The following is a 12,229-nucleotide window of genomic DNA, read 5'->3' as shown; positions in this document are numbered from 1 at the left end:
TCTGTTTTGTGAATGGCATTTGATATATATATATATATATATATATATATATAGATAGATAGATAGATATATATATACACACAAACTCTCTGCCATGCTGTTAGTCCAGTAAAACCAAGTAGTAGTAAAGGAACTAGGCACAAATAAAACGTGTAAAAATGCATTTTAGAGACTTGTGCATGCATATTTTGTGAGCATGAAGCACGTGAAATTCCTTTTTTGTACTTAGAAGTGAAGGTGATATGTGAGCTTTGCTTTGTGTATTTTAATTTACTTGTCTCCCTTTTAATGCAACTTAAACTTGGGTTTGTGGTTGCATTATATGGCCTAAAATGTTTTGTGGTTGCATGTTTTGGCATTTTGAATGTGCAGAATTTGATATTTTCCTTTAGTTTTTACTGGCTAGTATAAAAGTGGCAGAGTTAAGGGAAGTTTACTAGGCCAGATAATGAACCAAGGATGTAAATAAATGTTAGATGACATGTCAATGGCAGAGAAAACCTTTTGATGCTGCACCAAGAATGTATCAGACACATTTCATCACATTCTTCATATGAGTGTCTAACGCATTGAAAGAATGAAAGAGAGATAAGTAGTGTGGTCTCGGACTTGGTAATATTAGTATACTAGTATTTATCTAGAGCAAGCCCCATCAATTTCATATTTTGCTGCTTATAACAGTACAATGTCCAGCAATCCTAACTGTCATACAGTCATCAAAGGCCATTGCATAGAGGCACAGACTAACCCTGCAGCTATCAACAGAGTTATAATTTATGCTTGACATCTGATGACCTCTGAGTTAATTAAATTATTGGTCTATTTAGGTTTTGCTAACTGGGCTTCACAACTAAGTTGAGGCTCATTTTCAGCAGACGACAAAGGAGAAAAGCTCCACATAATCGGCACTGTTAATGTACAATAAACAATACAAATGAATACAGTGGGAATATAGGTATAGTGAAGTATCAGATACATGACAAAATTAATATATAATACAAATAATGATATTTAAGAAAAAAAAAAGATTTAACAGAGAAGACCAATTGGCATAAGTGTTTATTAACATCGGTGCTACAACAATACATATAAGGAAAGAAGGGTACCGTAAACAAAGAATAGTCTATCACAGATTATAGGCATGGTGTTAAAGTATGGAACAGACTAATTAAACATTCACCCCTGAAGAGTCCAGTCTCATGAAAGCCAACATGGGCACTAAAAGTAAGCTAAAATAAATGGAATCTCTACGTCCTTTCCTGAGCTACTGAATCAATGAGTGAGCTACACATCAGTGCATAAACACAGTATTTTTCATGATTACTAAAGATATTCATTATGTTTTAATAAATTATGTTATATGATCCAGGACTGTTTGACAAACATCTGATTGTGTAAAATGTTGCTTATTATAAAACTAATTTCATTTACCAGACAGTTTTACAGTTCTGAAACAAACATTCATTGCTTAATGAGAATATGATTATAATGCAGACATCTTTTTATTAGTTTCATTGCTTGCATTAACAAATTAGGTGGAATTCTAATTCTTATTTTAGTATTTTATGTAAAATGTTGGATGTTTGGAAAAGGTACAAGTAAGTTTATGAAAAGTACTGATATATTACCCAAGATGAATGTTAACTCACATCTTGTCATGTTTATGTAGAATATTCTTTCTGTTTTCTTTCTGACATTAAGATGCATTTGTAGTACATCATATCTAAGACGCAGGTATGGTTAACTTTGCTGGAGAGAAATATTTGTATCCCACAGCTTACCTCATCTATTGAATTAACTTCCCATCTTTGTAAAACAAAGCCCTGTCCCTCACTGTCTTCAAAAAGAATTTAGATAAATCGATAGGGAACAATAAATTCACTCTTGGGGTACTGCCCATGTCTCCTATGGACAGAGTCAGTTTGTAAAATAATGCAGAGCTCTAACACCCAAAGACCCACTACCCTGACAGTACCTCATCCCATATCTGGGGAATTAAGATATAATAGTGTCATATCCTGGGTATTATTGGCAATGCTTATAAAGGCTCTTGTGCCATTAGCCTAGTAATTACCTATGAACCTATAAAATGCAAGCTAGACATGTTTTTCTGCCCTTATTTAAAAAAAACTAATTAAAACCAATGCAGGAGGTCACAGTAACTCAATGTATGTGGTTTACAGGGCAAGCTGCAATGACTGTGAAGCATTTTATGTGGGGGAAATGCTCAACAGACTTAAAAGAAGGATTTCTGGCCATCTTTTCAAAAACAGAGCTAAGTGCACTGACTCGGCACCTGTAGCTTCACAAAAGACACACTGACTGCAAACTGTCATATTTACCTTTGACTTTTACCAGCACCTAAACAGCTGCATAGAAAACTCAATACTCATCTGTTCTAAATATAATGGTACGTTGAGGAATAAATATCTCTGGTGGAACTCCCACATTAATTACCTGTATAGCAAAAGAAGGACAATAACTCAAAGTTGTAAGAAATCCCCATTTCCCCTACCACAAGACCACACTGAAACATGTAAACAGGGAAACTAAGAGCACTATTACAAAACATAAAATGGGGTATAAGGTTAAAGTCACCACTGATACCAAAAGAAAACACAGTCTTTCCTCAGTTATGCCTGGAAACTAAAGAGCAATGTCCAGCAAAGCACTGATTTCCTCCATAACAATGTCACACATTCTGATCTCAAATGCTAACTTTATTCCACCTACCCACTCTGTTGTATCCCACTGCTCTGAAAATGTAGTTCCCCCTAAAATGACTTCTGGACTAAATCTTTGAATCCTTGTCAAAGACTAAAAGTAATACTTTCATGGGATCACACACTATACTACGCTACACTCTCATTAGTGCAAAGTATACACTATCCATTCCTTTACTTTAACTGTTCAACCTCAGCCTATCCACAGGGTTTGTCCCTAATGCCTGGAGAACAGCCACTGTGAGTCCTCTGCATAAGAGAGGCCCCTCTATAGATCCAAGTAATTAGAGGTCCACCAGCCTCACCATTCTTGTATGCAAACCCATGGAATATAGGCAACTTAACTTATCTGGACCACAGTTAGACTGGTTTTGTGAAGGCTAGCTCCTGTCTCCCCAACTTAATACGTTTCTTTGAAAAGGTTGAAGAGGCTGTAGACAGTAATCAGTCAGTGTACACTGCTTACTTTGACCTAGCCAAATGTTTGTGACACTATTCTCCATATGTTGGTATTACTGAAAAATTGTTGAAAAAAACACAGGGTAAACTGTGAAGTTAGCCAAAATTGTAGTAACTTCTAAAATTGTAGAAGGAAGAAAGCAGTCTTTTGTCCAACAAGTCACAACCAGTTTATTAAGCGCTTTCGTCTCAGATAATTCCAAGACTTCATCAGAATAACATTTTAGTTTTTGCAAAATTTTTGTATGTATTTTTATGGAAAGATTTTTTATGTCTGAGGTTTAAGACACTCCTTTAAGGGACTTTTTTGGTTTAATTAATTAACTGATGTTGTTATAAATTGAGAGGCTTGATCAGCTTATGTTATTAGTACTAGTACTGAAACTAGTCTCAAGCTATGTACAAAAAGGTGCAGTGTAGTAGCATTCAGCAAAAAAGTTGTCCCCACCTCATGCATTATAAATGGTACTCTCTTCAGTCAGACATGCTCACTGGATAACTAGGAACTTATAAGGATAACTTGTTTTTGTTCAGTCGGCATATTTCCACCACAGTCAGAAAATCCTTCTATCTGGCTCAGTTAATTTCTAAGGGCAAATCCTCAAGATCCAATGGATCCATCAAGTACAATCCTCACTTTGGTATGTATAAATCCAAGCATATTTCTCAACTTGAAAGGCCCCAAAGATTTCTAACCAAGAAAATTGAAGGCATTGCAATCTTGAACTATCCTAATAGATTATCATGACTCTACTTATACTCTGTAACAGACCAGTTGTTCTAAGTTGACGTATGTCTCTCTTTTCCAGCCATGTAAAATACAATCCATTTGGCCTATTTCTTCACAAAATTAGTGGCTCTATAAATATCCACACTAGGGACCTAAATCCACACCAACAATAACAAAGACTCACTGGAGGGATAGGCTCTTAAAGCACTCTATTCTCAGCCTATGGAGAGAGTTAACACTACAGGTCAAAGTACTAACTTGACTACCTTTAAAGCTGGTCTTGATGGGTGGCTGGGTGTAAACAAATTTACCCCTGGGTTATACTGTACTGATCTGCCCAATTTGGGTGGTGAGTACTATTTATTTATTGTATTTGCACTTGTTAAATGGGAAAGTCCAACTGTGCATGGAGCCTTTTTTTTTACAGCAGAGACCTACAGAGAAAAGCTCCAGAATTACTGTAATATATGAAGCAGAGTCATAAAACAGAAACAGAAAATAATACATGAAAAGGAATCATAAATTAAGTACACGAATCTGTAGCATTCAGTGATGATACCTGTACATTTTAATCATATTTACCTATTGAGCAAAAATGAATACAGAAGGGTAAAAGCAGTTTCTAAAGAATGCTAGTTATGTTGTAAGTATGAGTGTTAGAAAGTGTACAGTTAATTCCAGTAGAATTAGAGTTAGTGAGTATAGGAATTATTATTGGAAAGAATTATTTACAAAAGATTTTTATTATGTACATTTTCTTCACCCAGGACACTCTTGCACTCTTAATTATACCAACAAGCTTACCTATTGCCAAGATAGGTGAGGTCAGAGAGGAACAGTAAAGGGAGGGAGATGATGGGATTATCCTTGTATGTTACATGAATGTAGCCTCTAGTCCATTCAGTAGATTTTCAGCTGTGATTTGAATGAGGAAAGGTTGTCTTTGAGCCTTAGGTTTAGAGGTAGCGAGTTCCATATTCTGGAGATTTTTTGCAATTTAGGGCTTTCTTTGCCTGCTGAATTGTTAGCTTTGTGCATGCCTAGTAACTATTTGTATGTGAATCACAGACTTTTTTTTGATTTGTATGATGTAAGGATATTTTTAGTATGGGACATTGATTTTTAGACTAGACTATGTGCCACAAGTAGCTGTGTTGTTGAAGTAGTGCCAGCCATTTGACTTTTTGGAGGGCTATGCAATGATGAGACCTATAAGGAAGGTCGCATCCAAATGTTGCAATTTTTTATAGCACTGCTGTAATTTAGTAAATACGTTGGAATGCAGATTAGTGAGTACAGGTGATACATAAAGTAGTGTTGGAAGTAAGTAGGCAGAGGGTGCACTTTTTCTGGAGTCTTCAGTGAGAAATTTATTTATGTGGTATAGGGTCCTATGTTTTTGATATTTCCTTTATTTACTACTTCGTGTAAGTGCAAGTCAGATTTTAGGCTATCAATCAATAGTGACCCTAAATAGTTTGGTGTAAGTAACTTGTTGGTTTTAAATGTTGCTTAGGGAGGCAATAATTAGGTGTGTTTGTATCACTGTGCAATTTGGAGTGAAGAGAAGTAATTTGTATTCTGGGGAGGAGGACTAAGGAGTTGGGAGTTATTAAGCCAGGACTCAGTGGAGGACAATGATTTTTGAGCTTTTGTTTGCAATGAGGTAAGACTTTCTGCTGCATAGATAAGTGTAACGTTGTCTGCATATTGTACTAGCTGGCATAATTAGAGGCTGTGTGAAGGTCATTTAGTAAAATGCTAGAAACTAAAGTCCGAAGACTGAATCCTGGTGTACCCCTACTGTAACTCGGAGAAAGACAGAAAGTTTGGGCTCCCACTTGATGGCTTGATCTCTGTTTGAAAGATAGCTGCTGTACTATTGTAGGGCTAAATTTGAGAAGCCTATGAGTTTTAGTGCTTTCTGAAGGAGTATGCTGCGTGAGAGCATGTAAAGTGATTCTGAGAGATTTAAGAAGATATTTCTTTTTTAGTTCCTTTTCTAAGAATATTAAGTGCTCAAGAAGTGTGGCAGGCACCTTTAAGTGGACCTACTTAAATTAGTATATGGCTAGGCATCTGATTGTCCTCTGTGATCACTTATGTTCCTACATAGTTACTAGCGATGCAGTCCAGGGCACCATTAAGGAACCCAGCCCAAATTCTTCAAATTCAAATTATTATATATATCAGTTTTTCTGAAAGCCTTAGTTTTATACAAGTAGTAACGTAATTGCCTGTGAATGTCCAAAGAGTGCAGGAGTCTTTATCATTTGTTCTGGGGATTTGGGAAAAAGGTGGGCAAATGAATGGTTTGGTTTAGGGCCACACTGGATACCACCTTTGGTATAAAGGAAGGCTTAGTTCATAGAGAGACTCTGTCTTGAAGAAAAATGAGGAAAGGCTCCACTGCCATTAGTGCCTGTAGCTCTGAGACTCTTCTAGCTGAGGTTATTGCTAGTAGCAGGGCAGTTTTCCATGAAAGAAATTTTAAATCAGTTGAAAAAGCTGGTTCAAAGGGCGGCAGTGTAAGCTTTTCCAGAACAAAGTTGAGATCCCAAGTAGGCGTTGGTGGTCTCCTTGGCAGTCTTATGTTCTTAGCCCCTCTGAGGTACTGTCTTAGGAGTGGATGTGAGAATAAAGGACGATCTGTGTTGTAATGAGCTGAAATTGCTGAGGCGTGGATCTTAACAGATGAAAAGGAAGGTCCTTTGTGCAACATCTCAGTTAAATATTGTAGAATCTGAGGAATGTTTGGATCAAGGGGATTTTGGCCTTTAGCCTGGTTCCAGGTGCAAAATCTTTTCCATTTGTCTGAATAGGTTTTCCTGGTGCTGGGCCTCCTGGCCTCCAGAATGACATCCATAACAGCTATGGATAGAGGTGTTGGCTGGTTGTTTAGGTAATTTGCCATGCAGCCAGGTTTAAAGGCTTGAGCTGGCTGTGTAGAATCTGATTGTCTCGCTGGGTGAACAGGTGCGGAATTTGTGGTAAAATCCATGGTGGGCCGTGGGCCATGTTCCTTAGAATTGGATACCAGTGCTGGCATGGCCAGTCTGGTGCAATGAGTATCATTTGTGGCTTCTCTAATCTGACTTTCAGCAGTACCTTTGCTAGAAGAGGCAGTGGAGGAAAGGCATACACTGTTAATGTTTTCCAACTGAATGAGAGGGTGTCCACTTTCCAAGCTTGTGGATGGAATGTCCTTGTGCAAAATTTTTGAAGTTGGTAGTTGTGGGGGCTTGCAAACAGATCTATGTCTGGGCGTCCCCATTTTTGAGCTATCATTGCAAATACTTGTGGATGTAGTTTCCACTCGTGTGGATCCATGGTGTTTCTGCTTAGGTCGTCTGCCAATGTGTTTTTCTTTCCTGGCAGGAATTGTGCTTGTACTTGAACCTGGTAAGACAGTGCAGTATTCCACAAGGTCATTGCTTGCCTGCATAGAGGGTAGGAATGTGTGTCCCCTTGCTTGTTTATGTACCACATTACTGTGGTATTGTCTGTCTTTATTATTAGTTGTCCTGGGTGTATGAGGCCCTTGAAAGCTGTTAGGGCATTCTGTACTGCTAGCATTTCTTTTTGATTGATATGCAGATGCCTCTGATCTGTAGTCCATTTGCCCTGAATGCACTGTCCTGCAATGTGTGCTCCCCAGGCATACTCAGATGCATCTGTTGTCACAGTTTGCCTGGCTGTGGGCAAGGTGAAAGGCTGACCCTTGTTGAGGTGACATGCCTGTGCCCACCATAGAAACTCCTGTTGAAGGCAGGGAATGAGTGGTATCATTGTTTCCAAGCTGTGGCTGTGCTGAGTCCATACGCTTTTCAGGTACCATTGTAATTTCCTCATATGCAGTTTTGCAAATGGTATTAGTAGTATGCAAGATGCCATGAATCCCAAGGCCTGCAGAATTTTTCTTGCAGGGAGTTGGGTCTTTGTTACCATTATTTTGAAATATTGAGTCAGCTGTTGCTGCTTGTCTGGCATGAGATAAGCCATCTGGGCCATTGTATTCAAGCTGGCACCCAGGGATATTATGTTTTGTGAGGGCACCAGTTTTGATTTCTTTTCATTTACTGTGTACCCTAGGCAACTTAGAAGGTGTTTGACAAATGCCAGATGCTTTAAAAGAATGTCCTTGTTTTCTGCTTGAATAAGGCAGTTGTCCAGGTATGGGTATATTTGAATTCCTCTTTGTCTGCAGTATGCAATTACTGGTGCCAGGCATTTTGTGAAGACCCTGGGCTCAGTAGATAAGCCAAAGGGCAGTGCAGAGAATTGATAATGCGTTGAACCTGCAATGAAGCAGAGGTATCTTCTGCAATTTTGCCCGATAGAGACATGCAGGTATGCCTCCTTGAGGTCCAACCTTACTAGCCAAGCATTCTTGCCCAGCATGGGGAGAAGCTGTAGTGTTAGCCTCTTGAATTTTGGAACTTGCAGATAGGTGTTCAGAATTGAAAGACCCAGAATGGGTCTCCATGCTTTGTCCTTTCTTGGGACTAGAAAGAGTCTTGAGTAAAATCCTTGTCCTTGCTCCTGTGTAGGTACCTGTTGAATGGCTCTCATGTCCATGAGAGCTGTAATTTGTTTTTGTGCCTCTGCCCATTGATTTGGTAGCAGGTTTGGTATTACTTTTATCCTTTGTAAGGTATGAAAGTGGAATCTGTATCCTTGAGAGACAATGTTTAGGACCCATTTGTCTTTTGTGATGATGTGCCAGTTGTCTGCAAAAAATGCTAATTTTCCTCCCAAGGGAGCTGCCAGGAGAGATTTGCTTGGTAGTTTGAGGATTGAGTCATTGTGTTTGTCTTCTGCTAGCTTGGGGCCTGTCTTCTCCTCCTTTCTGGGTAGCAGTACCCCATTGGCGAGGTTTGTAAGGGCCTTGTGACTGACCTCTGCCCCTTGGGCATCTGTATTTGCCCCTCTGTGATCTGTCAGAAGCTGGAAAGGACCAGTTTTTTGTTGGCCAATTTCTGCTGAAACGAGGGGGTTGTACCTGCAAAAATCCTTGACCGTCTGCATAGACTTTGCCTTATCCTTCATTTTCTTTAAAACCTCTTCTGCTTTGACACCAAATAATACATCCTGCTGTAAAGGTGCATCCAATAATTTTGCTTTAACATGATCAGGAAGAGTTTGTTCTTTTAACCAAGCATGTCTACGTATGACAGAGCCAGTAACAGCTGCTCTACAGGAAGCTTCCAATGAATCAAATCCACATTGTAAAGTATGTTTGCCCACCTGTTCAGCTGCATGCAACAGATCCTGCATTTCCTTGAATTCAGACTGTTTAGTATGTGTGCTCATTTTTTGTTTTAATTGAGACATTAGGAATTGCTGATATTTCAACATGTGAAACTGACAATTTAATGCTCTCATAGCCAGAGTTGCTGAGGTGTATATTTTCTTTCCCAATCTATCTAGGGCTCTGGAATCCCTTTCAGAGGGCACAGGATTTTTAGCCATAGAAGCTTTAGCTCCCTTAGGACCCTGGGAAATTGTTTCTGGGTCAGCCACAGGGCTTTTATAAAGGAATTTGTGTGAGTCGGGTACTCTGTAGTATCTGTCTGGTTTGGCTGGAGCAGTTGGTAGAGAGTCTGGATTTAAACTAGACTCCAAGTAAATGTCATCCACAATATCTAAAACTGGAGAGATAGCAAGAGGTCTGTGCTGGGGTAGTAAAAGGAACTCTTGGAGCCTTTTCTTAGAATCAGAGTAGTCCTGGCCTTCCCAGTGGAAATGTTCTCTTATGGTATGTAACGTTTCCCCAAAGGAGTAGTCTTCAGGGGGAGATGCTGAGGGAATAGAGTCTTCAGCATCAGAGTCTTCATAAGGTGGAAAAGTGTAATCCTGTTCCTCAGAAGAATCTGAGGAAATTGAAACCTGGTCAGAGGAAGCATAATCCTCCTCTTGTCTTGGTCTTTTATCAGGAGGGGGATGGGAACCCCTGATTAGGGTAATCAAATCTTCAGCCATCTTAAGCATCTGTTTCTTAAGCATGGTGCCTTGAACTGTAGACTGATGTACAGTCTTCTTAGGTTTTAAAGGAGTTTTAAGCTTAGCATAAGATTTAATGGTGAGTGTAGTCGGTCTGAAGACACCTTCGGCAACCGAAGGTGTTTCCACTGCACCGGGGTCTACTTCTGCTCTGGTGTCGGAAGATGGCTGCGTCGGCCTAGTAGACTCCACTTGGGAATCTGCAGCTGTCTGGGGTTCCAGTTCTGCGGTTGTCAGGGGCTGTGTAGGAGCCTCACTGAAAACCGGAGAACCGACGACAGGCCCAGCAGAGGCCTCGGAGTCTGGCTTGTTCCGAGGCTGCCTTCCTTATCCTTGCGTTTTTTATGTATGCCGGTCGTCGGCTGCTCCGACGGCATGATATAATTAAATTTCCTACCAAAGTAATGCCATGCGAAGTCAAAATGGCGTTTGATAGTTCGTTTATTAAACCTAGCACAAAACCGACAACCTGTGACATCGTGGTCTGGGCCTAGGCAAGGAATACAATAGGAATGGAAGTCCTTATGAGGTATTTGCTTCCCACAAGAAATGCAATTGTTAACTTTTTCTGACATCAGACTAAGGCAAGAAAATGTTCCCCAACGGGGTACTTAGCTTTATTGAAGACTTCGGACTGAAATTCGAATCGAAAATCTCAGGTGTCTGCTGACCGGCACTTGTGAACTGCTTCTGCTTCGGGCACTCCGCGGCAAGAAAGACTGAAGAAAATGGCATCGGATGCCTCTTATATACCCCTGGCTCACTGACGTCAGGGAAGAAGCTACAGCAACTGACGCCGGACCAGGACTTTGGAATTCAGGCCGACTGCGGGACCGCCTGATGGCAGGATAACCCAAGTGTGATGACTGCAGCAGGGTAACACGATGAACATCCAATATCTCTTTATTTAGAAGAAATTTTAACACCATTGTTGAAAAATGTTTGCAGTTACATGTGTGACCTGAATAGCTTTCTGAAAATGTTTTCTGGATGGTATGAATCATTTCTGTGACATTAGATGTAAATTCATTATTTGCTGTGATACCAAAACAATATGGTCTCTGCGCCATTAGGAAACATCTATCTGACAATACTGATTATATAGAGAGAAAAATTAAAACTATATGTAATTTGATGGAAATAGTACTGACCAGCAATGTTTTAATGTTTGAGCATACTTTTTACCTCCAGGTTTTAAAAGTAGCAATGGGGACATCTGTTGCTAATACGTATGCAAATATTGCACTCAACCAATGGGAAAAAGTTTATGTGCTTGATCTGTCCATTACTTTTGCTGAAAATATTCTGTTTTACAAATGATTTGCAGATGACATATTCATGATGTGGAAGGGTGATGAATGGAGTCTGGTAGAGTATGTTAATTATTTGGACAGTACTGCTGATTTCTTAAGATTTAAATTGAAATATTCCTTAGTAGAAATCAGTTTTTTTGGATATTGTAATTAGAACACAGTGGGAATCAGATAACAACATGTATATACAAAAAATAAAGTGCAGGCTAATAGATTTTTACATAGGAATAGTATGCATCCAATATGTATTCAAGGGGATTGTAAAAAGCCAGTTTTTGAGGGTGAATAGGTTAACAACAGATACAAATTTATGTAAAGAACAGGTGGAAAAAATGAAAGATGAATTTCAAGTGAGACAATATGATGAATACATTTTGAATGATATGCATATCTATGTCATGAAAGAAAGCAATGGACAAGCTACACCTTATTTTGTTTAGATCAAGTGATTGACCCTATTGTCACCAGTAGTCAAAGAAGAAATAGGAATGTTGTACGATGCATAACTAAAAATAACTCTAAAACTGATGGGGTGATGAAAATTATTCAGAACAACTGGGGTATCTGAAATGTATTACCTGAATTGAATAACTCTGTAGAAGAGAATCCCCAATAGCAAATCTCAAAATCTCAAACAAAAGTTGTGTTATAAAGAGATGAACAATGAAGGGAGTTCAATTATTAGTAAGAAAGGAACATTTCCATACTACAACTGTACATTCTGTAAGCAAGTGTGAAATAATGTCAAATTTACACACCCTATCATTAAAAGAAGATATGAGTTTAATTGTTTTGCAACCTGCAATATTGAGAATGTAGTTTATCAAACAAATTGCATGGCATGCCCATGTTTTTATATAGGAAAATGTAAAAGAAAATTAAAGGAGAGGATCTCAGAGCACGTATCAGATATAAGAAGGGGAATTCTTACCTATTCATTAACAAGACATGTTAAAGAGAAAGGTTCAGACCAGATATTTAAATTCAGAGTTATTCAAAAA

The sequence above is a fragment of the Protopterus annectens genome, chromosome 5.part0, assembly GCF_019279795.1.
Source record: "Protopterus annectens isolate FY-2018-M chromosome 5.part0, PAN1.0, whole genome shotgun sequence".
Classification (NCBI taxonomy): Eukaryota; Metazoa; Chordata; order Ceratodontiformes; family Protopteridae; genus Protopterus; species Protopterus annectens.
Note: the sequence above shows the minus strand (reverse complement) of the source record.